The sequence below is a fragment of the Protopterus annectens genome, chromosome 4.part0 (genome assembly GCF_019279795.1).
Source record: "Protopterus annectens isolate FY-2018-M chromosome 4.part0, PAN1.0, whole genome shotgun sequence".
NCBI classification, from domain to species: domain Eukaryota; kingdom Metazoa; phylum Chordata; order Ceratodontiformes; family Protopteridae; genus Protopterus; species Protopterus annectens.
Window position 1 is genome coordinate 786,913,948 of NC_056733.1, and position 27,853 is coordinate 786,941,800.

Sequence of the window (27,853 nt, forward strand, 5' to 3'; positions counted from 1 at the left end):
ACCTTTTTTCCCATTGCTTCATATGCCTAGAAAGGTACATCCCAAAAGGGGCAGTGTGCTCAATAAGTGGGCTAATTAGGTCTCTATGAAAAAGGATGACAAACTTTTTGTCCTACAAAGCCAATGATAAAATGGTACCAAAACTGATAAATCCACATAAAAAAATACCAAAATAGTCAGAATCAGAGGAAGACTGAAGTCACACAAAAACATTAAAAACTAAAACAAATTTTATTAAATAAATTTAATAGATTTAGCACTTTCCTCTCTAAAATGTCTCAAAGTAGGACCAGTGACTTCATCATACTGTTATCCTAAACTCCATTTCCCATTAAATACCTTGTATCATATGATTTAAATGCCAAGTACTGAATTGCCTTCTCAGCTTTTTCAAATAACATGTGAAGTTAACAGTATCATTTAACCCCTTGTCCCCACTGGTATTTTACTTGATCTGCCACAGATATTCTAAATCTAAAATTCTTCAATACTACCCCCCTTATGTGCAAAGGTGTATGGTCAATCACAGTTTCTTAAATCCATGCAAACTTTTGAATATCGGCACAGTGCATTGTTTATATTATTAGACTGCATAGCATATTTGTACTCATAGATTCTCTCTTTCTACATTCGAGAAGCTTTCCAAACATAAAACGAATTCCAAAGCAAATAGCAATATAAACTACAAAATCAAATTTTCAAGTGAAAAAAAAACAGGAGAACTTAAAAAGCTAGAAATATTATAATAAAACATATTAACTCCTTCATTAACAAATCTAACCATAGTACAAGCTTGGTATTTATAAGTTCCTATTTTCTGTATGTTCCTATTTCCATGTGAAGGGTTACTTTGTGTTCAAGCATTTTTTTTAAGTTTCTGTCCTACAGAAATTTGTGATTATTACCCAGGCATTTAAAAGTACCTTCATTTGCTTTGAAACTGACTCATTTGTTTTGAATAACCTTTTTTATAGCAACACTGTCATTATTGTGTGTAATACACTGTTTATATGTTGTTTCCTTTCCTTCTAAATCTGAAACTTGAATGCTGTCTTCTACCAACCTTTTGGGATGACCCTTACAACAAACCTTTCCACTAATCTCTAATGAATTTTATCTCGATTTTTTAATCTCTGAGGTCAAATGAGTGGGTCTATATCATATGAGCAAATCGCAGAAATTGCAAACGCTCATAATATCGAACGTATCGGACCTCAAAGTGCTTTTTCTCAGATTGTGGTACAGTGAGGAATGGGATTTTATTTGCCCTTTCCTCACTGTAGTGTGATCTCGGAGTTGCAATATATATTTAGCGGGGGTATGTGGGGGGGGGTGCAGCCCCCCACAATAGGAAGTTCGAGGTCTGGTACGTTCGATATTATGAGCGCTCGTAATTTGTGCGATTCACTCATATGATATAGACCCCAAATGAGCTACCCTATGATGCATGTTCTTAATTACCACTTTCTTTTGGTATGAAGGATACATGCTAATATAATGTGACAAAAAACTGCTACCCGCATTTTTATAACTAATGCAAACTTCAAGCTTTTGCCCTTTTTCATATACCCTGGTGTCAAAATACACTATATTGTGCCTAGTACTTGTGGTGGCTGTATTCTGCGATGGTGGTGCTGCAGTAGCGTTGTCGCCTCACAGTAAGACGCTGTCTGGTTCGATTCTCAACTAGAGCATCTTCTGCATGGAGACATGCATGAATAGGCGTACCTTCGTTGAAGGTTGTGCATCAGGGCTGGTGACTCGGCACGTAAAAATCAACTACCAATCATTAGCAGACCGGAGTTCCACTGTGGCGACCCCTAACCGGGAAAAGCCGAAAGACACAAACAAACTTGTGATGGTTGTAGCTTATACTCATGGTCAGTGATCCATAACTTCAAATATGAAGGGTTTTCAGGGAGGAGGCTATTGATACTACCCAGAGAACTATGGAACAATACATCACCCAAACCGTGGATTGCACATCAGATCATTTAATGGATCAGACTACTAATCTGACTACTAATTCAAGAGGGGGAGAGTTATCACAATTCTGGGAGAGATTCTTGGAGGATGAGAAAAGTAAGAGAGTATCAACCACCTTCACTTTGGTGGGACAGCATTTTATTTCTCAATTCCCTCCAGAAGTACAAGGTACTTTGGATAAATTGGAACAGTTGCTTGTTAAAGAAAATAAAGTTTATTATAATGAAAATGCACTTTATTATAACCTTTCTAGTCTCCAACATTATTTAGAACTTGATATTGCTCCACATGGTTTGAGGGCTTTTAAGAATCCATCCATGCCCTTTGATCCCACGGATAGTGAGGACAAACAGTTTGAACAGAGATGGACTACAGTGGCACATCATTGTGTTACTGAATGCGTTATAATCCTTATAAATAAGGACTCTGTTAAACAGTGTAAACTGAAGGAGGAGATTTCCTCCATGTGTACTGTATTGTCCTTGCAAATGATTACCTCCCATTTTGACCAACTTCTGGGAGGTTTTAATGAAAAGTTGCAAAATATTTCCACTGATTTGGTTGCGATAAAAATTAAAAAAAATAAACAGGGATATTCAGGACTATAACAATAGTACAGCCTTCAAGACCAGAACCAATAAAAACAGACATCAGGGGGGTGGGTGCCCTTCTGTTGATGAAGGAAACAAAAACAGCATAGCATTTCGTTTACTTCTTCTGAAGCAACTGTGAGCTCTTCGGAGTAGGAAAATGATGACAACACCTATCCACCTTTGCCTACAGCTCAACAGCCAGTGTATTTTAGGGAACATTTTCAGAATGAATGATGAGGTGGTGATTCAACACAGAGCAGAGGCCTTTTGTATGCAACAGAGAAAGACAGCATTGGCAACATGATGAAAGAAATTATATTGACTGCAAAGCTGCTTTATCATTTATTAGTGGTCACTCTGTGGGCAGAGATGATGGATTAGTAATTAATTTATCTGGCATTGCCTTAAATAATGTTGAACTTTCTATTTTAAATTGTGGGTTAAAATATGTGCCAACTGTATTACCCAGGTTATATGCTATTAAAACTGAGATATTTTGTTTAGTGAGAAAATTAAATTTTTTTACACTTTTTTTTCTTTTGATAAATCTATGAACTTGTGCATGAATGAAATAATGAAGGATTTAAATGATTAATCTGGAAGTTTACAGAGCAATGTGGATACTTTTTATTTGTGTCATTCGAGTATAGATGATGGTTTAGATGTTAATGTTTATTGGGCACTACAGATATTGATTATAAGAGTAGATTTATGTCCCCTTTTAATCAGGAGGGGGTGCAACAATTTTTTGTGATGGTGAATTATGCCCTCAAATCTGCTTATGTAGATTTTATCAAACAGAAGGATAAGATTTACTATAATATTACAAAAGAACATTACTAAATTGCTGTAGTTGAGCACCATAGTTGACCCCATGGCAACACCTCTAAGATGCTAATAGTAAATGTAAAACAAAAAAGTTATATTTAATAATATAATCTGAGAATTCACTAATAAATTTAATGTCCTATACAGAAAAGCTATGATTGTCTAGTAACATATTATCTACTCATTCATTTCCCACCTTATGGTGTATGACTGTGTATAAAGATTTCACATCCACTGTCAATCCCATTCTGTGTCTAAATGACATACATACGTTCCCCTAAATGCATTGTCTTTTGAGGATACTATTCACATAAATGGCCTGCGTGCTAGGAACATGGATGACTACATAAAAGGGTGAGGGGTGATTAACAAACAGTTAAATCCACTGGCTTCGCTGTGGCATTTGGGCATTGCATTAGTCAGGCTACACAGTGGTGAATACCAACTGCAATGACGGAATAAAATGGACTCTGCAATTTCAGTCTGGTTCTGGCAGCCCACTGTACACTTTATATTGTGAATTTGGACATAGCCATAAAAAGTCCACAGCTGGCTGTCAGAATTGTAGTCAGAAATAAGCTAAAGCGACAGAGTCCATTTTTCTGCTTTGTCTGGCCCGTCCCAGCATGCAGGGAACAATAAACTCTCTAAGTTTGATTAAAAGAATGAACAAATAAACAAACACATATTCACACACACACACACACACACACACACACACACACACACACACACACACACACACACACACACACACAATCAAAAACACATGCAGTCCCACTAGTATTTCAACAATAATGAAATATACTGTAAACTTGCATGAAAGCATCTTATGTCATGAAAACAGGGTAAGTTTTAGATAATTAAAAAATACAGCCAAAGAAACAATGCCATTATCACAGTTATTCCTGATGTCATTTACAAAATGGTAGCTAAAATTTCAGTGCTATGACCCCAGCAAAACCATGGCAGTACTGAGATGACATAAAACTGATGCAAATGCACAATCATCTGCTACATGATCTTTCAATGATATTAGAGTGGGGTGTCAAAAGAGGTATATTCCGGTAATTTCTTAGAATTTAGCTATTAGGTACTCAGCATTTGACCACTTACTTTCCTTCAGAAAAATTGCCTGATTCCTGTAACACACAGTCATGTGTGCATACACATACACAAACACACATACACACACACACACACACACACACACACACACACACACACACACACACACACACACACACACACACACACACACACACACACATGTACACACACATACAAAAATATTAACGCATTAATGATTAAGAGGATCATCAATTCACCTATGGGATACCTTTAGAATGCAAAGGTAAACTGGGACACTTAGGAAAAAGGAATGTTTACACAGTGGATTTGAAAGATGTCCACAGAAAGCTCCATAGCTGAAAGCTGAGCTGGAGAGGGAAGTGCTATGAGGTAACAATGCTTGCTACTGTGCCACAATAAAAAAGCTTTTAAAGACAAGAAAAGCTGTTAATACCAAACTTACACCCCACCTTCTAAACTCATACCTTTTAGTTCTGTATATTATTGTTTATATTGCTCAATTTAACTGTTCTGTCACAAACCCATACTGAGTAGGAGTGATTTATTTTTTTTATTTCAATAAATGCACAATAAATAACCCCTTTACTGCTGAACATTTTCAGCCAGTCTGCCCCAAGAATACTGTCTCTTTTTTGTGTGTTTAAAGCCTATAGGTCAGATTTGTAGCTGCGGTGGTGGTGCTGCGGTAGTGGTGCTGCGGTAGCGTTGTCACCTCACAGTAAGACGTTGTCCTGTTCGATTCTCAACTAAAGCGTCTTCTGTGTGGAGACATGCGTGAATGGGCGTACCTTCATTGAAGGTTGTGCGTCAGGCCTGGCAAGCCGGTACGTAAAAATCTACTGCCATTTATTAGTGGACCGGAATTCCGCTGTGGCGACCCCTAACCGGGAAAAGCCGAAAGATACAACAACCACTAAGTGCATGCTATGTGTACACTTCCTGAATTCAGGAGCATCCCTTACACAATGCTTATGATGTCTATTCGCACAGAAGGGTTACACTAAGTGTTGTAGTAACTTTTATGAATCCTTATATAACCAAAATGCTTTAACTGTTCCTCAAGAAACTTCCAGGGAATGTAACTGTTGTAATTGCTTATAAAATGCAGTTGGACTAGGCTGTAATGCTCAAAAAGAAAATGTCATTTTTTTTAGGCCTCGACAAATTTAAAGAATAAAAAGATCACTTTTGCACAGAAACACACTCTTTTATTTCTGAAATCTCACCAACATTGTATATATTTTTGACAGCTTGTGTTTATTTTACTGTAAAGAGAACTGAGAGCTACATATTTGTTTTAGTTGACTGTTTTACACAAGTTATACTCTATCAATTTAAAAAGGCCGTTCTGGCCTGAATGCCATCCTAACTTCAAATGAAAGTCACCTTACAATATTCCTATGAAATTTTCAGGAGAAAAACCCTCTGATAATTCCACTTTTATTTTGTTATACTCAGTCTACTATTTAATAACAAGGGACACCGTTACAAAACACTCATAAGACTGCAGTTCTAACCTCTTATGTTAATTATAGTGTGATTACTTTTATATGAATGTAAATGTGCCTATGTCATAAGTGATAAATCAATAAAGGTGTTTGGAAAAAAAAAGAATGCAATTCTAACCTCAGAACTTCCAGTGAGGCACACTTCTGAATTTTACTCTGCAGCTTTAGCCAACAGAAAGTGCAGCATTGTAGCCACAGCATGTTAGAACTGGAATATCTATATATCTATCTAAATATATATATACATACACACAAACACACACACACACACACACACACACACACACACACACACACACACACACACACATATATTTGATGAAATGTATTAGATATTTTACTTCTGACATCATGAAATCTTGGTAAACATATACTGTGGACACTAGTTTTAACCAACCATTTCTTCGAAGGTCAAATAGCCCCAGGTGGAAAATAAGCATAGTTCCAAATTACGACAACAAAATCCCCCAGAAACACTGACTTTTTTAGCTGTATTTTTTTTTTTTATTTTGTTGATTAGCTAGGTGGACGACTGATCCAAGAACTGTTTTTTTTAACGATGATCAGGATGGAAATGCACATTTACAGAGATATACCAGAAATAAGTCCTAGAGTTACAGAAATTAAAGTAATTCATATGGAAGTCTCAGGTACTGAAAGCAGCTGTTTTTTATACAATAAGTAAATCCACTTGTTTTTGGAAAGCAATTATTATACAGTAAGGAATTCCATTTGTTCATCTACATTGCACACTGTCAGTTCATTTTATCCCATGTTATACTGTATGATAAAGATGACATTCTACAGACTATGTACTGGTAATATTTTGCAATAAACAGTCATACAACTACTTACATATTTACAGAAACGGAATTTCCCCTTTGAAGAGGGATCAGTTGAAAATACTCCAACTTTATGTTTACAACAAGGGTTAAAAAAAGTTTCTTCACAGACAGAGGAGATAGAAAAGCCATTATGTCAGTTTCCCAAAGGCAGTAAACAATACAAAATTCTGTGGCTTCTAATAAGATATTTAAGTACAAAATATATTTGATTTTGAAAAAAAACAAATAAATATAATGATCATAATTCTCTTTGAGAGATACTGCCCCCCAATTAGCCATAACAATAATCATTCAGACACGACCCCATCACGTGTCATCTGCCCACAAAAATATGAACCACATTATGTGTATTTTTAATCCCTCAGTGAGAAGTAAATGAAAAACTTCATAGCCGCAGCAACAAATTGCAACCCTCTCCCAACAAACTATATAATTTTTATTCAACAGTGATCATGTAATGACCCTGTACTTTCATGTGCAGCATAATTGCTCACCCCTACACCAAAAAAAGACATTTCTTTTCATTGTACACCTCTAAGATTTGGTTATAAGGAAACAATGACCGTTGGAAATTATTTCATCCTCATGCACTTAGATACATATCAACACACACACCAAAGTAGCCAAGTCATTGATTGCTTTTCATGAATCATGCAATTTTCCTTTGCTTTCATCCACAGACTGTACTCCCCTAAACAGATAACCACTTCTGCTGACCTCCTCTCATGTCTAATTGCCAAAAGTGGTGAAATAATAGTACCCTCCCTCATGCCAGAACTTTCTACAAAAGGGCCATATCAGTCAGCTCTAAACTTGTGACTACCCATCCAGTCATCTAAGTTATATTTAAAGGGACATAGTGAGTTACAGAGCTTAATATGCAGGGAGGTTTATTTCAGAGTTTTTGGAGATGCTGTCTAATAAACCCATCCCTCCACGGTGTTTTATTTATCTGTTGGTGAAGATTTAAGTTTCTGGTTCTAGTACTGGTGGAAGTATTGGACTTGCAGACATACAGGAGGTCCGCTCAAACGTCAACACTGAATAATGAGATAGAGCTTCCAGTCTCTCTTGGTAGCACAGGGACTTTGGACCTGTATGTATATGTATATATATATATATATATATATATATATATATATATATATATATCCCACCCACAATTACCTCCGTACCATCATGCACCAACTTCAAAACTTTATTAAAAGCGCACCTAAAAACATGCTGGCTATGCCCTTGCAACTCCCACTCTAATATCATCCACCCCATCCAACTACTACCTTTCTTTCACCTCCACTAACTACCTTGATGATAGCAAGCTCATATGCTCATAAGCCTAGTACTTATTATACAGCAGGAACTTCTTATTGTAACATTTGTTAATGCCTGTTATGTACTTCGCAGATAAAGATTCTAGTTGTCTACTGATGTACTATGTTCTTCATCTGTAAATATGTTGTAAGTAATTTCTGTATTAAATTGTTAATCACTATGTAATCCAATGTAACTACTGTCTGTTTATTTTACTGTGGAGCTTTTCTCCCCGGGCCTCCGCTGAAAATGGACCCATGTCCAGTCAAACACTCCCGGTCAACAAATTTAAATAAAATAAAATAAATAAAATAAAATAAATATATATATATATATATATATATATATATATATATATATATATATATATATATAAGTCTACTTCATATCACCTAAAACCCATTTGACTAACTTTCATTTCACCGAGACCAAATCACCTAATTTTCAAAATACTGAAAACTCATTTCACTGAATCTCACTTCACTGAATTGTAAGCCATAGAAATGATGTGGGTTTCCATTCATCTGTGACTTGTTTGTGATAAATAAAATTTCTGTAACTTACAGTGCTGACTGTCAGAATACAGTTAGTCATGTAGAAAATAGTGTTGTAGAGGTGTCATATGTGGGCATGTCTCTTTACATTTTTATGGGAAGTATCTAAAGTAATATGGAAGATGTTTTGTGCATTGCCAGCAGTAGTGGCAGTGTGTAGACTACTATAAGGCAAGTAAAAGTATATGCCCTTTTCACCACTGTAGTGCGATCCTGGAGTTAGTATATATAGTTGGGGGCGCAGCCCCCACATTGGGGGGTGTGGGGGTTGTAGCCCCCAACTTAGTTTGGTTTTATATTGTCTCGTTTCTGTTAAGGGGGTAAGTAGTTTGTAAATTCTGGAAAAGGTAGTTAGTGTTGTGAGTATGCTTGTCTATGGTTTAACATTTAGTCTTTTGAAATTTAGCATTGTAAACTTTCTATGAAATGAAATTCAGTCAAATGCGTTTTCAGTATTTTGACTAATTAGGTGATTTGGTCTCGGTGAAATGAAAGTCAGTCAAATGGGTTTTAGGTGATGTGAAGTAGACCCATATATATATATATATATATATATATATATATATATATATATATATTAATTTATATATTTACAATGTGTAGGGGGATAAAGCTCCCCAATGTGGCTATGTGCCAACTTTAAATCACAATTGCCTGCTAGCCTGTGTGTGTATATAGATTCATAGATTCATAGATTAGTACTAGACTAACTGCCCTTGTGGGCCATTTTCAGCCTAGCCAATTACCCCATGTGAGAATCAAACCCTGCACCTTGTGTTTGTAAGGTAAACACCTTAACCATTATGCCAACATCCCACCCCCCTATGCCAACATCCCACCCCCTATATAAGTTACATGTACTCCATTTCCTGATATGTCAATGACCTCAGAAGCTTTACATAGTTTTCCTGATGCTGTTGCTGTTCCCAGAATTATAAGAATTGGTTACCCTACTATTAAGTCATCAGAAGTGGCTAATGTTAAATGTAGATGGCTACCCCTCTCTCTCTCTCTCTCTCTCTATATATATATATATATATATATATATATATATATATATATATATATATATATGTGTGTACTGTAAATGACAGTAATGCAAAAAAAAAGTACTGAGCCTGTAGACTGAAACTCTCATTTAAAATCGATGTACCTTGAGTGTGCAAGTGCTTTCTCGAAATACGTTGAAGAGTACTATTTGTTCTGCTAGCAGTGCATGCTTCCCATCTGCCTCCTCCTCCTCTTTTTGGGTTGTGCATGATCTTAATTCATATCTAATCCGCTATACTCATTTTACCAGAAAACCATAAGTTGTGAGAGGAACTAACCAAGACTATCAGATAAAATCAGGGACAATTGATTACTATGCTGCTCAAAATTTGATCTGGTTTCCTGCCAGAAACTAAAGTGAATAGACTCTGTTCAAGGAAAATTTCACTCTGAATTCTGAATCTATTTGTTTTACTACATGTTCTGATACTTTAGCTTAGAATGTGCCCACTGGAGGTTTTTCTTTTGCTATGTAAATTAAAATAAGACATATACCTGAAAAAGAAAACAATCCCTAAAGATCTGCATATCTACAGCTCCCAGCAGTCTCTAGTCACATGACTACAGATTGCCAGGAAAGCACTGAGATCAGCTGTTAAGGGCAACCAATCACAGGTGCTCATACGGCATTGTTGCCAGATAGTCTCCATTATGAAATGCTGTTAAGAGATCGGTGGTACCAATAGCTCTCAACCTCTTATCTCCAGAATCAATGACAAATCCAGAAAGAATCAAGGACAAATCCAGAAAGAATCAGGGACAATTAGGAATATTTTTTTTAAAACATAAGAAGTTGACAGAATAATAGAATGTGAATCAATGTGGATTTTTGAAAGTAAAAGAAGTCTATAACTCTAATTATTGCCGTACGTGCAATGACTGCAGTGGTGGTGCTGCGGTAGCATTGTCACCTCACAGTAGAGACGTTGTCCTGTTCGATTCTCAGCTAGATGTCTTCTGTGTGGAGACATGCGTGAATGGGCGTACCTTAGTTGAAGGTTGTGCGTCAGGGCTGGTAACTCGGCACGTAAAAATCTACTCACAAACATTAGCGGACCGGAGTTCTGCTGTGGCGAACCCTAACCGGGAAAAGCTGAAAGACACAACAACATTTATTACGTGCAATCCTGATTCTCCTACTGTTTCTTCTAAATTTTCCAGGTTTAGGAGGGACAGAGCAAATGTTTGTGTTTAAATACATGCGTATTATCGCAATATTTTTTTAAATTATAAATTAACTCATAAAGTTTTAAACTGTTCTGTCCTAATGCCTGCCTGTTAATGTAGAGGACTAAATCACTGAGATTTTCATGAGCTGCTCTCTTAGCCCAAGGTGCAGGTTTTAATTCCTTCCATCATAATTTGCCTACTGTATGACTCCGTGCAAGTTATATGTCCAGTAGACCTTTTTGCTCAACAAATAAAACAAAAATATCATCAAAAACATACCAATAATAACTTTCCTTCCTAAGCACACTTAACCCGATCTACTACTAAGTTTATGTGTTAGAGACACTGACTCCACATGTACAGATGCAAATGGCTATCAACCAGTATGTTAAAATCAGGATCAGGTGGGTCCTTCAGTACCACTTCAAATACCCTTCCTCGTAAATATGTGCTCTACTACTTGTCATCCAGGAGTACTAAAGTTCTTTACTTTGCATCTTGTCTGACTGGTAATACAGCTTAAATTTCCCATAATGCAATTAATTACACTGCTGTAGCCTGCTTGAGTTTTGCTCATGTTTATCCCTTCCCATAGTTACCAAAAGTTGCTAGAATAATAGGATTAAATCAGAAAGCTAACATGCAGCCTTGGCTCTTTAAACAAAAATGAAGAAGAAAGTTTAATGGCAAAACTGGGGACATTCTGCAACATCCATTGAGTCAGTAATGGATACCTGCTGCAAGCAGCTTTTACTGCTGTGGGTCACTTGCTTGCCGAAGAGGCACCTGGATTTGCACAATCTTCCAAGCTTCAATATTTTTCTGTTTTGTAACATTTTTTTACCCAGTCACAGGCTCTCAACAAAAAAAAAAAACACAATAGTCTACAGATGATCACGCTGAATAAATTATTTTACTAAACGATTCTCTTTTAAATTAATATGATCGTGCATTTTCTCTGCTTGCAAGTTAGCACCAGTGCCCCCCCCCCCCTTCCTAAACTTCTGTGTATGTTTGCAGGGTGGGACATGTAAAAGGGAGTTGGTTATATTACAGCACAGTATACCAAAAGGTAATATTACTCTTAAGAGCTAAATAAATTAATATATTATGTTTTAATTTTACAGGTACTTAAATAGTATATAAGCACTATAGACAGTAAACTATAAATTTACAAGAAAATCAATTTGGACAAAGAAACTTTAAAAAAAATAAGTGTATGGCAAGCTAACAAAACAAAGCAGAAAGTTACAAATATGTTTGTAAGTGCAGCAAAACACCTACCTCTCCTCTCACATGAGATGTAGGTTTTGTTTCGAGGAGTCATTATAGACTCACACACACACACACACAAAACACACGCACACACGCACACACGCACACACACACGCACGCACACACACACACACACACACACACACACACACACACACACACACACACAGATAGATAAATAGATAGATAGATAGATAGATAGATAGATAGATAGATAGATAGATAGATAGATAGATAGATAGATAGATAGATAGATATAGGTGCTAGGTGTTAGGTCTAGTCAACCACATATAAACAACAGATGTGTGACATCACACAAGTCCAGGGGTTTGGAAATTTTCCTTTACATCATATTTGTGCAATCTTGGAGTTAGTATAGTTAAATAGCAGAGAGTGTGAGGGCAAAGGGTGATTGCCCCTGTAAAAAAATCATGTTTTTTTTTTTAAGTTATATTTGCATGCACTGAGATTGTTTCTTAGTGTATGCATAGTACTGTGTGAGTTGCATTATTTTTGACCTGTTGCAGTTAGTATTATTGCAGTCGATGTTGGGTGTTTTGGATTAAATGTATACAAACACACACACACACACACACACACACACACACACACACACACACACACACACACACACACACACACAGGCACACACAAAGTACGCAGTCTACAATCTAGAAAGCAGAGGGAGGACACACTGTACTGCTCTCAATAGCAAAACAAGAAGATGTCATGACATTTCAAAACATCAAGAAACACTTTGTACAACTACATTAAATCAGAAATTTGAGCAGAAGTAAAATAAGTTCAAAAATGGGTCAACAGCTACAACTATACCCTTTAACAAGTTGCATCTCCATACTACTCAGGCCTGTAAATCAGACATTTCATTTGAGGTGGTCAGACCTCATATTACTGAATGGGATAATCTGGCTTTGTCATTTTCTTAGTGTTTCTGTGTGCCATTCAATGGCTCCTGATCTGTGACAAAGGTAATGTTACGAGTTAAGAGTCAAATGCATGGCCTTATATAGGTTATTTGCATGCCTGAATTTTACTGATTTTGCTAGTTTCTGTTGCAGTCAGCTTCTAGCTTGATAACAGATATTTGAAGCCTGTTTTTAGGCATGGTAAACCACTTTGATGTCATTTTGTATTGTGCACTATTAACTGAGCATTATAGCAGAATAAACACACCTTGCTTTTTGAGTTGTTAAGGAATTTCGAAGAGTCATTTCTTAATCCCCACAAATATTTCCGGTGGCTTTGGTTAAGCAGTAGTATTTACATCTTAAGAAGAATGCCTGAAGAAGGAGAAAGATGACCTGAATTACATTCTAAATGACTAATAGAACAGATTGAAATACTAAAGTAACACAAGGTACAACAACGTGAATTCTGAATGTAAAAGAACTGAAAAAAACAACACTCAAATTAAAAAAAAAATAAACAGGAATTTCTTTGACACTGTTGAGATAATGCAATGTGATTAAAATATGGCTGTTGCTCTTTGTTTCTTATCAAGTATCCTGATGTACTGATATCCTGCAATGAAAGACATTTTATTACATCTTTTTTATGTTCTTGCAATAAAAGACATTTTATTATATCTTTTTTACATGGTACAGCAAAGATAATTTTTAACCTTTCACAAAATGGGAAATATTGCAGTCTCATTAAGCAAAAAATGGAATACAGGAAGGTTCTTGGTAACTTTGATTGTTTATAAACCAACAAACATCAGAGGTGCTAATTGCGATTCCAGCTGCAAGGTATTGTTCCAAGGAAGTTGCAATAATAATGACTGGTGTAACATCACAAGTACATTTTATTTTTTTTCTCTCATTTAATTTCTTCAGTTGTTAATTTAAACTTGTGGCAGGCATAAACCCACCTCCTTAAGTGAGGAATTCTTTAAGTACAGACAATCAGTATTGCTGTAATTTTTTGTCATTTGCTTTGAGTAACCTCAGCATCTGCGAAATACTCAGGAATGCCTACTTCTGTAGTTTATATGGGGTTACTATTCCTTTTAGTGGGAGCAAAACAGTTGTTCAAAGACCAATTGCACTAAGTGCCATTTAATCACAGAGGACATTTAAGGACATATTGTCTGAGGTCACTGAGATAATTATTTGAATTTTGAAGGTGCAGTGCTAGTGGACCACCTTCTCTCTCACAAAGAAATGTTTGTGTTGAAGTATAAATTCCATTTTGACAATTTAAAAAAAAAAAATATTTATTATTTTATTTCCTTTTGTTTACTGGGAAAGTCCAACATGGTACATTGCCCATTTTCAGTGGAGGCCCAGGGAGAGATTAAACAAAGAGAGCAGTGGGTAAATCTTCAATATACTACACAACAGAGTTGGTTATTGGTATTATACAATGACATTATTTAAGAAAAAAAATTACTTAATTTTCTAAAATTATGCCATTGTATGACATCTCCATGGTGTTTTTCCACTTTTTGAGGATATCCCACTGCTTTTTTTATGCACTGCTCCTGTGTATGGGACTTTCGTTCCTACGCTTACGCAGTACATCAGTGCTGTGTGACAGGTGCTGTATGTAGGATGCAATGGAGAAAGGAAGATCTCCGTTGCTGTTTTTTTTTTTTAAGATACCCCGGGACACTTTGAAGGTATGGGAGAGATGGGACATAGGCAATAAATAGATGATCAGGTACATTTCTCTAGTTTTTCATAATGTTCCTGATTATTCTTTTATTTTTGTCTGTCCCATCTCTCTCGTTGGTTTTAAGTGTCTGGTTTTGCAGTTTTATTTATTTATTTATTTATTTATTTATTTATTTTTAAGGGCAAGAAAGTGAAATTTTTATGGCACATATGAATGGAAAAAAATCCAGCTGACCGGGCCTTTTTCCATTGGTATATGCTTGGATTTACAATGGGCATGCTGGATGAGCTGACCAATCAGCGTGCTCATTTTGGAATGTTAATGGCCAGTCATTGTGTAATAGTAGACATACAATACTGCAAAGTTTAAACAAGCTTTAAAGAAAGATGTATAAAAATGGAATTCATTGAAATGAAATTAACAGGAAATATCACACAAAGTTATAAATTGTAGTAAGTTCTAGGAAGTGAGATTGGTGCATATTACAGACCATCACTTAATCAGGAAATTCTCAGTATATATTTTTGTCACAATGCGACTCAGAATGTGTGATTTCGCACATCGGATTTAAATCCATTGGTGGCATACTTATCAATACTTTGAAGTTATTTTGTATTAGCCCAGTTTCTCACAGGAGGACTTGAACTATTTTGATGTCCTTGATTGCTTTTGTTCTACTTCACATTAGTTTTTGCTTTGATGCCCTATAATTTTATAATTTTTCATCAGTCAATATGCAGGCCACTATAGTTATTAGGGATACGTATTTCAATAAGTAATGCTATTTTTGTCCTTTTTTTCCATGACTACCTTATCTGGTTTTCTTATTTGGCAGTTAAATTATGATGAACTTACATGATAATTATTTAGCATTTTTTTCAATTCTTTCTATTTCTCATTTCCAGTGCTTATTTGCTTGTATATTATAATGCTTACAGTTTTCACTGTTTTAATCTTGTTATGCTATTTAACCCTTCCATACATAAAATAACATGCTTAAGTATATCACAGTCAGCCACAAGATGCGCAACTGACTCTAGTTTTGTATTCTAGAACCTTCTAGAACCTGCATTTGCCTGTATCATCTGTGTTTTCTATTGAGTTTGTGAACCATTTTGTGCATAGTCCACTATGTTGATTTGCATTATTGTCAATTCATATTTTGGCTTAAGTTAGATTTCCTTAACTATTCCACCTAGAGAGGTGGAATTGCTGTATGAGCTTCAGTACCATCATTTGGGTCTCATATGCTCACTTCTAGCTACCTGGTTACATAACTGTTTGCTATGAAAACAGAAAACAGACAACCCAGAGGCCACCTTCCAACCAAATCAGATTTTCAATGCGCTTCACACCTCTGGAGGAACATATTAAACCTACATATGCTGAGGTTGCCAATAAATCACTCCTTAAGCCTCCTAAAATTAGAGCAATAAATTCTTGGCTATAAAGAAATAATGCATCACTACCTGCCTCATGCAGCACATACAGCATAATGTCACTTATTTCTGGGAGTCACAACGCTGCAGACCATAGCCCTTCCTCTTCTGATAAGGCTTTGTTCAATCTCCTGGAGTCTTCTAGTAACTTGTTACACCATTATTAGGCATACAGATTGTGCATTCATCAGGCTGGATAAAAACATGATAACATTTAGCTGCCTTTCTGGTGCCGGGATCCATGTTGTTAAGCACACTCTTGAGTCTGTCATACCAAGCAATTATGTCTATGACCTAGTAGTGGTCCAAGTGGGTATAAATAACTTAGGATGGCCAACCCAGAAGGACATGCAGACAGAAATTTTGGATCTCATTGTGTATGTATCTAATGCAGGTTATAGGTTCATAAGTAGGTACTGGGCTATCTGCCTGAAGGCATATATTAGCCCAACCACGTTGTGCGATATTCACCGCCCCTTTGGTTAGTTCCCTAGGCCCTTGATCTAGCAGCTAGTACCCTTGGCCCCTATCTAGTAGAGCTGTTGGTATGATCCCTGGTGTGAACTTTCTGTTACCCATCCACTTGTCAAGGTTCCTCCTGAAGAGTGATAGTGAGGGGCTCTGTCTTATGTAGATCGGGACCTTTTTCCATAGCAAGGGAAGTCTTTGTGAAGGGAATCTATCCCTCCAGCATGTTCTATTCATTGTTGTGCTGAGGTTTATATCCCTAGAGCGTGTAGCTCGAGTAGATTTTGTTTTGCTAAGATGGAGCATGTTCAATAGTTCTGGGTTGGATATGGCTCTGTATGTTAGACAGAGATCGCCTCTGAGAAGGCAGTATGCAACAGAGAAAAGCCTTAGTTTTTTCAGTCGTGCTGCATAGGGCAACTGTTTGAGGGCAGTAATCCTTTCTGTGGTCTCTCCAGCTGCTGGAGATGCCTAGCCAGGTGCATTCCAATTGGTGTATTGTACTCAATAATGGGTCTGATGAGGGAAGAGTAGAGGGGCACCACTACATCCTTAGATCTTGATGTGAACCCTTTCGTGATCAGATGGGTCACATAGAAGGATTTTCTAACCACCTTGGCAACATGGTTATCAAAGGAAAGCTGACTATCTACTTGGGTCCCTAGATCCCTTATTACTACTTCAGATTTCAGGGGGTTACCTCCTATGTGGTAGTTTGCGGGTACTCTGTTTTTTCCAAAGGGGATTACTACGCATTTTTTAGCATTTAGCTTGAGACCATGGCTTTGACACCATGCTTCAGTCTCATTAGGCCCTTCTGGAGGATATCCATGTCAACCGGAGACTCTATTATAGCACCCAGTTTGCAGTCGTCCACAGACTTGGTCAGCCACAGCCCTTCAGTGCTTGCCTGTACTTCTGAGAAGTATATGCCAAACAGGAGGGGCCCCAGGACAGAGCCCTGAGGCACACCGCTCATTACTGGTTTGGATTCGGACATAGATCCCGCTACTCTTATTTTGTGGGATCTGTCTGAGAGACAGTTTGCGATGCATCTTGTGGCGTAAGGGTTTATGCCCAGGTTGGTGAGTTTATCAATAATACCTGAATGAGGAATGGTGTCAAATGCTTTAGCAAGGTCAAGGTAAGCCATGCGTACCTCCTTTCCCTTATCTATAGCCTGAGTAGCTGTCTCAAAGAAGCCCACCAGGTTCAGGAGGCATGATCTACCCTTGGCGAAGCCGAACTGTATGGAGTCAAGTGTTTGGAGGGCCCCAATCTCTCCATTTATGAGTTCCATAATGATTCGCTCCATTGCCTTACAGATCAGACTGGTCAGGCTTATTGGTCGGTAGTTCCCAGGGTCAGTTGTGGGCCCACCCTTGTGCAGCGGAACCACCATTGCTGTGCGCCATTCTATGGGCACATATCCTGTCGAGAGGCTGAACAGGGTATTCAGGTGCGGGGTTAATTCATTTTGGAGCTCGCGTATGACACAGCCCGGGACACTATCTGGTCCCATGGAGGCAGTGTTCTTAGCTTTAGATAGAGCCTTATTAACCAACATATCAGTAATAATTGGAGTTACACAATCCCCTGGAATAGTAATAGTCCCTGTAGGTGGTGAGGGGGGAAGAAATTTGCACTGAACCTATCAGCCAAGATGTTGGCAATGTCAGTGGGGTCAGTGTATTTTGTTCCATTTTGTAGTAGCTCAGAACAGACCTGAGCATTGCCATTTAGGTTTTTGACATAACCATAGAAGGCCTTATGGTTATCCTTGGCATCCTTGGCAACCTTCTTTTCAAAATTGGCTTTAGTTGACTTGATGAGGGCCCTCAATTTCTTACTAAAGCCGATCAGGGATGATTTTTCTACCTGAGATTTGGCCTTTTTTTGTATAGGTCTCCTCCTTTTATTGTATAGTTTGCTTATGGCCGGGGTCCACCAGACTGGTTTCTTCTTGCTTGAGGAAGGAGTCTTGGTTTTATTTGGGATAGCATGGTCCATGCAATCTTGAAGATGTATGTAAAGTGCCTTGGTGTAGGATTCTGCATCCTGGATATCATTATCCTTCTGCAAGGGAATAGTGAAGCTTTCCACTTCTGATGCAAGTAGTTTGAAGTTTGCTTTGAAGAGGTTTTTTCAATGGTTTCTTTGACTGGGGGAGGTGGAGGGGTGAGGACATCCAGGGTTATCAGTTTGTGGTCGGATCTGACCAGAGAGGGAGTGATAATGGGTGTGGTACAATGGGCGCCCATATTTGTGATGACTAAATCCAATATGTTGTCCCCTCTAGTGGGAGAACATACCAGTTGTTCAAGGGCATTTGAATTTATAAATTCTATGAACTGCTGGGCATAGGAGTTAGAACTTTGGTAGTTCGCCCAGTCTATACCAGGGTAGGTGAAATCACCCAAAATTATGATGTTGGGTAGGACCTTTATATTTTCCAATGCCTCAAGGAATACTGAGTGAGCATCTTGGGACATGATGGGTGATCTATAACAGGCTACGACTTGAAATGTGGTTTTGCCTGCTGATAGTTGTGCATGGATGATCTCTGGGGCATCATGCTGTGCCACTAACCTGGAGATGTGGGTATCCTTGATGAATATGGATACACCTCCACCCTTTGTACTGCGATCCGGTAACTGAGGCCGGAAGGTATGATATGAATTGTAACCTGGTAGTTCTAGGGTGCTCTCGGGAGCCTTGAACCAGGTTTCCATCACTGCACAAACATTGATTTTTCTCCATACTGAGGAGTGCCTCGAGTGTGTGCATTTTGAGGTTGAGACTTCTGGCATTGAGTAGCATTACCCTTAGTTTTTGGTTACCTGTGCTGGTTACGGTGGTTGGCTTGTCCTTTGAGCCTTGCCTAAAAAAGGCACTATGGGGACGGCAAGAGCCTTGGCCAGTATTTAAAAGCCTAGGGGTGACAGGTGCAAACCATCTCTGGAAAAACAGCGAGGCTTGTCTATCATGTCATCCCAGGCAGATAGACACTGGATCCCCTTAGAATGACACCAGAAGCTTAGCCGATTGTTGAAATTGATCATTTTGTCTTTGTATTGTGGTATCATTCTAGGTGAAGGTAGTATGCTACTCAAGGTCAGGGTCATACCAGCTTGGCCTACGTGATCAGAGAGCTCCTCAATGTCTCTTTTCATGTAGTCCAGGGAGGTACATCTTAGATCATTCACACCAACATGTACAATGACAGTGTCATACTTGTACTTGTTCTGGAGTGACCTAAGTGCCTGTGTTATGTGGCAGATTCTAGCACCTGACAGGCAGCTGACAGTAACCTTCTCCTTGTTCAGCCTGGTGAGTGGAACATCTGTGTGCCTTACTATAGAGTCTCCTATTACTAGCGTGTTGGGTATGGTGTTTTGCCTTAGGGGCTGTCATGAGGCACACTGCTGAGGTGAATTATGTGTTTTCTGGCTTGTGTTTGGAGGTGCAGGTTGCTTGCTTGTCTGCTTTGGATGGCACTGATTCTTTTTCAGATTGGTACCCGGTGGTGGTGCTGCGGTAGTGTTGCTGCCTCACAGTCAGATGCTGTCCGGTTCAATTCTCAGCTAGAGCGTCTTCTGCGTGGAGACACGCGGGAATGGGCGTACCTTCATTGAAGGTTGTGTGTCAGGGCTGGTAACTCAGTGCGTAAAAATCAACTACCAATCATTAGCGGACTGGAGTTCCACTGTGGCGATCCCTAACTGGAAAAAGCTGAAAGACACAACAACAACCTAGTGCCTCCAAATATGTTTTTGTGTATTCATGTGTATGTTTTGCCAGTGCTTGTTTTGTAGATCCATGTGTGACTGGTGGTGTGATGCTAGTGTGTCTCTTCTCCTCTTGACTGTCTGTTACAGTCAAGGGTTGAGTGCGCTTAGCCTCCAGTTTGGCTGTGTATTTGCATCTCTCACAAGTGTTTGTGTCTAGAGGTAAGAGGAGAGGGTTGTCTGTATACATGAGGCAGTTGTGACATTGCCTCAGGATGCCCAATTCCACCAGATGAACTGGAGAGTACACCTGAAGCTGACCTCTGGACATGCTTGGAAGAGTGAGTTTCACTTGTCTTGTGGACAGTCGAGGGTCTTATGCTGTATTATAATAGTGCTGTCTAGGAGATTTGGAAAATAATAGCGCTGTCTAGGAGATTTGGACAAGTGCTGATTTGGGTTATGCAAGTGCTGCAATAAGAGCAGTTGATCTGAAGCACTTGAGTTGAGGCTTGCCTAGTTCTAAGGGAAAATTTGCAGCGCAGACTTTGTGGAGCCAGGAATAGTATACCCCATCTAACCAGCGCTGCCCAACGCTGCTCTGTGCGCAAGACCACACAAAAAGAGAGTTGCAGGGTTTTAAGAGAGAGAGATCAAGGAGTTTGGAATTGACCCAAAATGGCCAATAAAACTACAGTTTCTAGGCAGTAACCACTCCTACAGGGACAGGCAGGCTGCTCAGTGTTAATCACTGCCAGTGGTGATCACAGAGACTTCCCTTTAGCCCAAGTAAGCACTGGCCTCCAACATACTTACAAACAGTTCAGAACAGCAACTCTGTAACTGAACTTTTTTTCAATTATAGAAAGTGGGAAAATAGCAAGATGTTTTTTTTTTGTTTTTGTTTAAGGATAGCAGAGACACGCAAGTAGCAAACTAGTCAGAACAGTGCAATAAATGACCCCAACACGTGTGTGCTAGGTCAGAGGCAGGTAAAATGCAATTTTAAGGAAAAAAAAACGATTTTAAATTAAGTGCAACACAAAAAATGCAATAAACAGGCTCTAGGTATGTTCTAAATACTGTTTCTATCACAGATATCAACTTTTGCAAGCAAGAAAACATCGAAAAGTAGGCGGCAATGCAGTTTTACTAAGAAATAAATCAGAAGAAAATACTTAAAATCTCAAAAGTGGCTCCTTTCTTCTCTCAGCGTTTTCTCCTCTTGATAGGTGCTTCAGCAACAACTTTCAAGCCTGGAAAGACGCCAAAACCACGCGGTTGCAGGGTTTTAAGAGAGAGAGAGAGATCAAGGAGTTTAGAATTGACCCAAAATGGCCAATAAAACTACAGTTTCTAGGCAGTAACCACTCCTACAGGGACAGGCAGGCTGCTCACTGTTAACCACTGTCACTGGTGAACACAGAGACTTCCCTTTAGCCCAAGTAAGCACTGGCCTCCAAGAAACTTACAAACAGTTCAGAACAGCAACTCTGTAAATGAACTTTTTTTAAATTATAGAAAGTGGGAAAATAGCAAGATTTTATTTGTTTTTTTGTTTTTGTTTAAGGATAGCAGACACACACAAGTAGCAAACTAGTCAGAACAGTGCAATAAATGACCCCAACACGTGTGTGCTAGGTCAGAGGCAGGTAAAATGCAATTTTAAGAAAAAACTATTTTAAATTAAGTGCAACACAAAAAATGCAATAAACAGGCTCTAGGTATGTTCTAAATACTGTTTCTAACACAGATATCAACTTTTGCAAGCAAGAAAACACCGAAAAGTAGGCGGCAATGAAGTTTTTCTAAGAAATAAATCAGAAGAAAATACTTAAAATCTCAAAAGGGGCTCCTTTCTTCTCTCGCGTTTTCTCCTCTTGGTAGGTGCTTCAGCAACAACTATCAAGCCTGGAAAGATACCAAAACCATAAAGTTGCAGGGTTTTAAGAGAGAGAGAGAGAGAGAGAGATCAAGGAGTTTGGAATTGGCCCAAAATGGCCAATAAAACTACAGTTTCTAGGCAGTAACCACTCCTACAGGGACAGGCAGGCTGCTCAGTGTTAACCACTGCCACTGGTGATCACAGAGACTTCCTTTTAGCCCAAGTAAGCACTGGCCTCCAAGAAACTTACAAACAGTTCAGAACAGCAGCTCTGTAACTGAACTTGTTTTAAATTATAGAAAGTGGGAAAATAGCAAGATTTTTTTGTTTTTTTTTGTTTTGTTTAAGGATAGCAGAGACACACAAGTAGCAAACTAGTCAGAAAAGTGCAATAAATGACCCCAGTGCAATAAATGAGTGCAATTCTACCTTCAATCAGAATGACACCTTGATTCAAGGAAAAAATAATTGGCCTTAACCATTGGTTAAGTAGATGGTGTCATTTGAGGGGGCTCAGTATGTATCAGGCTGGAATGAGATGATTGACAGATTGCTAGCTTTGCAAGAAATGGTCTGCATATTTCATATGAGGGCTTCTGCATTGTGTCAAAGGTCTTTTCTACACACATACCACCTTTATTAAACAACATCCATCTACTGAACATCCTAAAGACTGCAGAAAATCAGCTCCTAACCATATTAATGTGGTCTACTCAACAGCACTCCTGCATCTTGTAACAGAGATCTGATTTCAGTATAAATGTAGCACTCCTTGCATGCCAAGGTTCAGAGACATTCATGCTTTCAGTCCTTTGAGATACTGTGAGGTGATGTGAATATGTGTCTGAGACACTACTATCTCCAAACTGATTCCCCATGGTGTACAAACTAAACTTATTGAGGGCAAAATCACTTTAAATAAGATAAATTATCACTTTACAGCATGCTATAGACCACTTTTGACAGCAACTAATGACCAGGAACAATTTTTAAATGTGTCAGCTGAATTTTCCAATAAGAAAACACCATTGTTTTGGGTGATTTCAGTTATCCAGCTACTAAATGGAGTATCTACATTGCTAATACTGAGCATGGTTCCTTGACCTAATAAATGCTAACTCCTTGGAATGAATAGTCAACTGCCTACCAAGGGTCTTAACATTTGAGAGCTTCTCCTAAGCAGCATTGCCACCTCCAGCAGCACTCCTATTGTACTTCTGTTTCTGGTCAAATCTGATCATAAATCATTGAGCTTCTCTATCAAGACTTCAAATAATGATACTGCCCCAGTAAATACCTCAGAATTCAAGGACTTTAAAATGGTAGACCTACTAAACTTGAGTTCCCTGAATTCTATTGTAATAGTTCCACTTCTTAAGCAGCCTTAGTTGCCAACTATACCTACATTTTATTCACATATACTAAAGAGCACATGCCATGCACTCCGCAACAGGACCTAATATAATGAGAAATTCAAAAATAAACCACCTTGGTGGACATCAGATTAGAAACTATGCATTAAAACAAAAACATTACTAAATGTCTACAAGAATTTACAATCTCCCCCCAGAAAAAGACTTTATCAAAGAATCAGTAAAGAGATGAAAACCACCATCAGGAAAGTCAAACAAACATAAATTGAAAATAGCAGCCAAAATAAATGATAACTCAAAATCTTTTTACCTACATTAAAAGGCTAAAAAACAACATCCAGCAATGCTTTGAGCTAATTATTAAGGACCTTACCTACTCCATCCCTAAAGATATTGCTAATATATTAGCAGATACATTTAGTACTAAGTCTGCATTAATAACAGTTTTTGAGATTCCACAAATCCCTGAATACTTCCCCCTTCATTTGATTATCTTGGAATAAATCTTAACTGTCCTCTCCAAGGGTAAAAATGATACATCCATGAGCCCCCACACAGTACCTGGCTGCCTAATAAATGTCCGGTCTGAGTCTCTCCTAAACTTCTTTAATGTAGCTGTGCTATGTTTCTGAAGCTTGGAAAATGGTCATTGCAATACCCCTAGACAAGGGTGACCATACCTTAGACCCCATTAGCTGTAGAATCATCAGCATAACAGGCATAATGTATAAGGCCTTAAACACGTCTTATCGGAGTTCTTAAAAAAACAACATTGAAATACCTTATTGCCCTGGACCCATATCAATGTTGCTTTGCTAAATGCAGAGCATCCCTTTTAAATCAAGTTAAGCTCTTTGAAAAGGTCACAGAAGCTGTGGATGGAAGCTACTCAGTCCACATAGCTTACCTAAATCTCGCCAAAGCCTTCAACACTATTCTTCATTCATGTGTTGTAAAGCACTTAAACATTGACTGTTATGTTGTGAGGTTGGTAACAAACTAGCTGTCTGTCACAACACTCATAATTAAAGAAGCAAGAGTTACCACAGAAAGGAAAAAGGTTGATTAGTAATATACCTTAGGATTCCATGCTGGGACCCCTCTTGTTCAATATCTATTTCTTTGGTCTTCAAACGAGTAACTTGAACTTTCGCTAACTGTATTTGCTAATAACTGTAAGCTGGGTGTTGGACTTCATGCAACTTCTGTTACAGTAATGCTACAAAAAAGACTGGACCTTACAAATCTTTGGTGTAAATATAATGGTCTCAAATTCATAGGTTCATAGGTTCATAGGAGGTTACAAGGCTAGCAGCCCTAGTGCCCTTACAAGCCTAGCCATATGTATCCTGAGTTGTCCTAATTGTCAGTGGTTAGTTGAGTCAAATTCACAGAGGTAAGGGTCTATGGTAGTCAATGATGACTTCCTCTGTCCAGCAGGGACATAGTCACTACCCCAGGAGTGAATTTGAGAACACCCATCTAAGCATCTAAGTTGCATTTGAAGACGCTCTGGGAGGAGCTCTGTTTCACATGAACTGGAAGCTTATTCCAGAGAAATGGAAGTCTCCGGAAGATATATCCATCTCTCCAGCATGACCTGTTCATGTCAGAGGCTAGGTTAAGATCCCTGGAGCAAGTGACCCTCCTCAGAGGCTAGGTTAAGATCCCTGGAGCAAGTGACCCTCCTGCAGTTTGATTTATGGATGTGTAGCATTTCTATCAGGGCCGGGTCAGAGACTGCCCTGTAAGCCAGGTACAGTTCACCCCTTAGCAACCTGTAGAAGACACAATACAGTGACAGGGCTTTCAGTTTTTCCATATAAGACTTGTTTTGTGTATCCTGTAATTTCTTGGTGAGAAACCTTTGTGGTCTCTCCAGTTGTTGCAGATGTCTGCTGAGGTACATGCAAATGGGAGCATTTTACTCAATTATTGGTCTGGTGAGGTTGAGTATAATTTAATTATAGGTTTGTAGGTTCATAGGTGTGTACTAGGCTAATGGCCCTGGGGCCTTTACAAGCCTAGCCATTGGATTACCCTAGCATAGTGCCACCTGACCTTAGTTCGCAGTGCCTCTGTCGAGTAGAGCCACTGAAGTTATCCCCAGGGTGAATTATCTGTTTCCCATCCACTCATCTAGGCTAATGGCCCTTGGGCCTTTACAAGCCTAGCCATAGGATTACCCTGGCATAGTTCCACCCAACCTTAGTTCCCAGTGCCTCTGTTGAATAGAGCCACTGGAGTTATCCCCAGGGTGAATTTTTTGTTTCCCATCCACTCATCTAGGCTATTGGCCCTGGGGCCTTTACAAGCCTAGCCATAGGATTACCCTGGCATAGTACCACCCAACCTTAGTTCCCAGTGCCTCTGTCGAGTAGAGCCACTGGAGTTATCCCCAGGGTGAACTTTCTGTTTCCCATCCACTCATCAAGATTTCTCTTGAAGAGGGTCAGCGAGGTGCTCTGCTTGACATGTATGGGAAGTCTATTCCATAGCATGGGCAGTCTCTGGGTTATGAACCTGTCCCTCGAGCATGTTCTGTTAATTGTGGTAATGAGGTTGAGGTCCATGGAGTCTGTGGTGCTGAGGGATTGGGATTTCTTTAGATGTAGCATTTCTAACAGAGCTGGGTCAGACATGGCTTTGTAAGTCAAGCAGAGATCACCTCTAAGTAGGCGATATGAGACAGAGAATAGTTGGTGTTTTTTGAGTCTGTCCATATAGGACAAGTGTTTAAGGCCTAGGGTTCTCTTTGTGAGGTACTTTTGCATACTCTCCAGTTGTTTCAGGTGTCTGGTGAGGTACATGTCAAATGGGGCATTGTACTCGATGACTGTTATAATGAGGGAAGAGTAGAGGGAGACAATGACCTCTTTCTTCCGGTGGATGTAAAACCCTTAGTAATGAGATGTGCCACATAGAAGGACTGTCTGACCACAGTAGCAATGTGGTGATCAAAAGAGAGGTTGCTGTCAACCTGTGTTCCCAGATCTCTTATAACACCTTCTATGTTCAGTGGACTACCATCACTGTGGTAATTCATGGGAACCGGGTTTTTCCCAAAGGGGATGATGACACATTTTTTGGCATTGAGCTTAAGGCCATGGTTCTGAAACCAGTTGTTGGTCTCAGTGAAACCATTCTGTAGGATGTCAACATCACTTGGGTAGATAATAATAGCTCCCAACTTGCAATCATCTGTGAACCTTGTCAGCCAGAGTCCCTTCATGTTGCCCGGGACTTCAGAGAAGTAAATACCAAACAGGAGAGGACCAAGGACCGAAACCTGTGGGATTCCACTCATGACTAGTCGGCAGTCTGACTTGGAGTCAGCTACTTTCACACTGTGGGTTCTATCTGTGAGACAGTTTGCAACCCACCTAGTGATATAGGGGTTGATGTCAAGCTTACTGAGTTTTTCTATGATTCCTGAGTGGAGAATGGTATTAAAGGCCTTGGCCAGATCAAGGTAGGCTGTATGAACCACCTTGCCTTCATCCACAGCTCTGGTGACTGACTCAAAGAAGTCAACCAAGTTGAGCAGGCATGATCTACCCTTCACAAAACCAAACTGTGTGGGATCCAGAGTTTGGAGATTCCCTATATCATTGTATATTAGCTCCATGATGATGCGTTCCATAGCTTTGCATATCAGACACGTCAGGCTAATGGAACGATAGTTCCCAGGGTCTGTAGTCGCTTCTCCTTTGTGGAGAGGGATGACTGTAGCAGTGCAAAATTCAGTAGGGACAAAGCCTGAGGTGAGGCTGTGATTGAACAGAGCACACAGGTGAGGTGCCAGTTCACTCTGTAGTTCATGTAGAACACAACCAGGGATATTGTCAGGTCCCATAGAAGCTATATTCCTGGCCTTGGACAGTGCTGTTTTAACCTGTGCAGCAATAATACTGGGTGCCTGGCAATCTACTGGTATTGTGAGTGGTCCTTTGGGGGGGAGGGGTAAAGTTGGCACTGAATCTGTCGGCCAGTATACTGGCAATATTTGTTGGCTTGGTCTAAAAGTTACCATTGTGCAGTAGCTCAGAGCAAATCTGGGTATTACCGTGGACATTCTTTACATAACTATAGAAGGCCTTGTGGTTGTCTT